The sequence below is a fragment of the Lathyrus oleraceus genome, chromosome 7 (genome assembly GCF_024323335.1).
Source record: "Lathyrus oleraceus cultivar Zhongwan6 chromosome 7, CAAS_Psat_ZW6_1.0, whole genome shotgun sequence".
NCBI lineage: Eukaryota > Viridiplantae > Streptophyta > Magnoliopsida > Fabales > Fabaceae > Lathyrus > Lathyrus oleraceus.
Genome location: NC_066585.1, coordinates 499,559,779 through 499,564,824, shown reverse-complemented (window position 1 = coordinate 499,564,824; position 5,046 = coordinate 499,559,779).

Here is a 5,046-nt window from a genome sequence, read left to right as displayed (position 1 = left end):
GACTCGCTTAGGGAAGATGGACCAGCAAGAGGTCAACTTCTCTTGATCCCCAGCAGAGTCGCCAGCTGTCGCATTACGCGAAAAACCGGCGGGAAAACAAAACAACAGAGCCGTCACCGTGCGTTATTTATCCCAAAAGAGGGAAAGGAAACGCTCGAAGTAAACCTGGAAAAGACGTGGTCTCGCGACCAGAGAATGATGGGATCGGGAGTCGGTTATGCGAAGGGAAGGTATTAGCACCCCTACGCATCCGTCGTACTCGACGGGATCCACGCACAAAAGGAAAGATACAGGTTGCTAAAAACTGCTCACAAACATCAAACACTGGCTGAAAGAGACACAAGAAAACAAACGAAACTAACTCGGCAAGATATCGCATCCTGGGCCTACGTAGTCTATCAGGCATAGACATCAGAGTCGACGTAGTTCGGACTGGGGGAAAACATGCTCGCTAGGATATCGCATCCTATGCATACGTATCTTCTTGGACTAAGAAGAATCAGAGCATCCGTAGCTCGGCTAACGCACGCCAAACAAAACAAACACAGGAAATCGACTGCCAATCGCTGGGCTTACGTCAAACTCCACACAAACAGGCAAACATGGAAACCGAATGCCAATTGCTGGACTTACCTCAGACTCCGAACCAAACACACACACTGGAAACCAAATGCCAATTGCTGGACTTACATCGGACTCCAAGCACACAACAAGAGGATACGGAATGCCAATCGCTGGGCTTACATCCATCTCCGACTCACACAAAGACAAAACAAAAAGGGCGCCCGGAGAGATCAGCTCATCTCCTGCCTACGTACCTCATCTGGTATGAGGATCAGGGCGACGTAGTTCCCCTACGCAGGGACAAAGGACTAGCCTAACCAGATAACAGAGGGAGACACAACTAGGGAGACTAACTCGAGCCTAGATGTTATCATGCAAAATCATCCCTAAGTTAAGGTTGCTATCTAACTTGCACAGGGAGCAAGCTATCCTAAGCACAGGCAAAAGCAAACAATCACAAATAGCACACACTATATACACACAAAGTGGGGCTCAAACAAGGGTTAGGCTGCAAAAGCAAGCCAACTGCATCGGGGTGATGTTAGCTCTTAACCCTAACATTGAGAGTTAGGGTGAAGCAGATGAATTAGGAAGTGAAGATGAGACTTCACAGCTCTTATCCCTGGCCTGGGAGAGCTTCATGACAGATGAAGTGTGGGTCCAGAAAGTGGGAACCCTTCTACACTGATGACACTGACTCAACTGTACAACTGTACAAGGATCTTGGGTTATTATCCACAATGCATCAACACAGTGGTGTGAGCAGAGGGATGACTCAACTGAATAGCAGGAGATGGGTTGTACATCTCTTGTGTCTACCAATTGCCTTATCAAAGGTCTTTTCCTGCTTGGGGACAAAAATAAACAAGCACAAGCATTGCCTCTTAAGGAGGACTTCAGACAGGTGCCTGGCCAAGTAACAGGCCAGGTCTTCCAGACTACATGCAGTTAGAAGGTTATACCTCAGTGCTCAAGCTAGCAAGCAAAGCAAAATCAAGTTCCCAATGGAACTATAGCAACTAAGGTACCTGAAAACAATCTAACATAATCAGTACTCAGCTCAAACAAAAGTCAAACAGACAATTACAAGTCCACAACACAAACAGATAACAAGCATCAATGCACAAAGGTGCAAGCCACAAGGCATAAGTACAAGTCTCAATGCCTACAAAACAAACTCAAAGTTAGTCATAAACAAACAATAAACCAACTCCAATTGAGTGCACATTATCAAGTATAAGCAATTGTGCTCTTTGACCTGAAACAAAGCTCAAACATTAAGCACTAACCACTAGGACAAGGCCTAGGGTCAAAATGAGAGCAATAAACCAAAACAGAACATGAAACTTATCAAAAATCAAGATCAATCAAATAAGAATCAAATCTAAGTGTTCTCACATTCATATCATCAACCAATATCATTTCATAAGGCAAAGAGTACAAAGCATGCAATTTAGAACCTCATAGAACCAAACAGAAAGATTCAATCCACATCAACTCGAAAATATTTCAGTAAATCCCCAAAAAATTCATGGTCAAACAGAATTCATAACATGATATACACACCAAATTTCAAGTCATTTGGACCAAGGGAAGCAAGTCAATTAAATTCCAAAAGTCAAAACATGTTCAAACAAGCTCATACAAGGCACCAAATCATGCATCAAAATGCTCCTCAAGGTGTCTAGTTTATGCATACAAAATTTCAGCTCCATCCAATTAAGCATCATTATTTCATGAGCAAAATAGCAAGCAATGTGCAACAAATGATATGTATGAGCAAACCCTAGCCAAAACAGAAATCCACACATGCACAATTTTCATAAAAATCACCAAAAAATAGTAGACATGGCAAGGATCATCATGGAAAAAACCTCATGTTAATTGGATTAATGGTTTGAGAGTTATGATTTTTCTAATGTGGAGAAAAAATAAAAATGAATAGAACAAGTGTATATGAACATGGTTGAATACAAGAGGAATAATGCAAAGCCAAAATGAAAGAACGTTGGAGCCAGGATTCGAGCTCCGTGCGTTTTCAAATAGGGCGCCACTTAAGTGAAACGCTGCGTTTCACTTAAGTGCGTGGCATGATGCTATTGGATGCATGGCTCACAAACAGAAAATTTCATGCAAACACACGGGCAAATGGATCAAAGCAATGCTGGAAAACGAAAACCTAGACATTCAAGCAACATTCATCGTGTTCATCAAGGTCAAGAACAAAACTCCACAGAAATTCATGAAACTTATGTCGATTGAATCAGCCTTCATCATACATCAATAATCTAGCAATGATTTGTTCTAACTCTAACCACATCACAAGAACCGATCCAAATAAGTTTCAACATCCAAGATTCGAATCCACATAACTTGCTCCAAACTTAATGAAATTTCATGATCTAAATTGCAGAATGATCTACATGCTAAGATCTACAAGAACCACATGATAATTGTGAGAATTGGAGCAATCGAGTTCTTACCTCTATGAAGATGCAGCAGCCGATTTGTTGGATTCAAAGCCTGGAAGTGTGAAACAGATGTCCTATGTTGCTTGGATGAATGTATGGAAGCAAGACTTCAGCTCAACACAGCTTGAATTCGAAGAAATTTCCAACTGCCATCAAAATGCTCAATGTAACAGTCCAAGAAAACAGCACGAAAATGGTGATCCCTGGCTTCAATTCACTTCCAAAAGGCTTGTGTATGTTGGAACAACGAAGATCAATGCAAGTTCTATGAAGATTTTTGCAGAAAAATAGAGAGAAAGTTTTGGAGATTTTTCACTTTTTTGATCTAGATCTGAGCAAGAATGAATGTTAATCCCATTTTCTGTTAGAATTATCTTTATATACCATGGCTTAATCATTTCCTTAATCTCAATTAACCAAAAGTGAGTGAATTAGTGAAATGAGTGTTTATGTGCAATTGGCCAAAATAACCTTCATGTGTGGAATGAGCTGCTACAGTGCACGAATTTCTTGCCAAACACACTCCAAATGTGGTTTTAGATCAAATTCAAGTGGTGGGAAGTGTGGAAAATGCATAGTTTTGAAAGTCACTTTTTTCCCTCCCTTTTTTAAATTCAAACCACATGGAAAATGCCATTTTTATGTGATGATTTTTGATGAAATGTAATGAATGATTTGGATAGAGCATGTCAAATGGAGATTGTAGCAAAAAACCCCACTCAATTTGGCCAATTGGTGTGAAAGTTATCCAAGTTTGAAGTTCAAGATTTCTTGACATTGATTTGATCATAACTTGCCAACCACACATGGGAAATGGATGTTCTTAGACTTTTTGGAAAGGTGAGAGCAAGATCTTCAACTTTCATGTTGGACAAAACTCCATTTGAAGCTTGTATGATGATGTAAATTTGAGGAGAAGACCTTTCCATTTTTGGCAGTTTGAAATTACAGGTCACTTACTATTTTTGGAAACTTTTCATCCGACCTCAAATTCCTCAATCTTGATCTTTGAAATGTCAAATGAGACTTGTATGGACATGAATGAGGCCTTTCAAACCATCTCCCACCTTCAAATCCATGAATTCAGGCATAGTTGACCACAGTTGACTTTCTAGGGTTTCAGATGAAATTCAGCTTGACTGTCGAGCTTTGATCATCCAATCCTTGGCCAAACCACTCCAAAATGATCCCTAGGTCATATGAACTTGTTGAACCAACCATAGGGCTTTGCTTCAATAGGATTTGCACTTGCTTGCTTGATTGACTGATCCTCCTGACCAGTCTTGACTTAATGACTTGCACTTGGGCAAATGGACAATGCAATGCTATGCAGTGGCCAATGTAATGTTATGACCTAACATGAAAATGAATGTACAAAATGGGGGGTGCAAATTTGAGGTGCTACACTGTGTTTCAAGGACGTAGGTCCTAATGTGAAGAAGAACCCATTGCCCGAGCATGGGAAATCCTCTGTCAATATGGTCCAGGGCTGCCCTGGTAAGTATAAAGTAAAATATATCAGCCATATTCGACAATCTCTGGTCGAGATGCACAGACTGTTATGTGAGTACAGTCATTACGAGCACGACCACGACAGATGCCAAGTTTGCACGGTCAATCAAAGAGGATGTCGCTAAGTCCGGAAAGACATCCAAGAAATGCTGGATGAAGGAGTCATTGAGATACTTCAGAATTGAAATGTTAATGTTGATGATGATGAAGTCAATGTAATATCTCCGGTATTTCGGATTCCTGAGCCCGTTATCATCAAGTATGATGGCAACAAGCAGAATGCTCCTCCTTCTTTGATTATTAAACCAACTGGCCCTGTGCCATACTCTTCTGATAAGGCGGTTCCCTATCGCTACAATGCTGTGGCATTGGAGGATGGGAAGGAGGTGCCCCTGCCCTCTACTTCTGTTGTTAATATTGCCGATGTCAGCGGCTTGACCCGTAGCGGTCGTGTTTTCTCGGCTCCGCCAAAACCCCAAGCTGATGTTCGAAGGGCCAA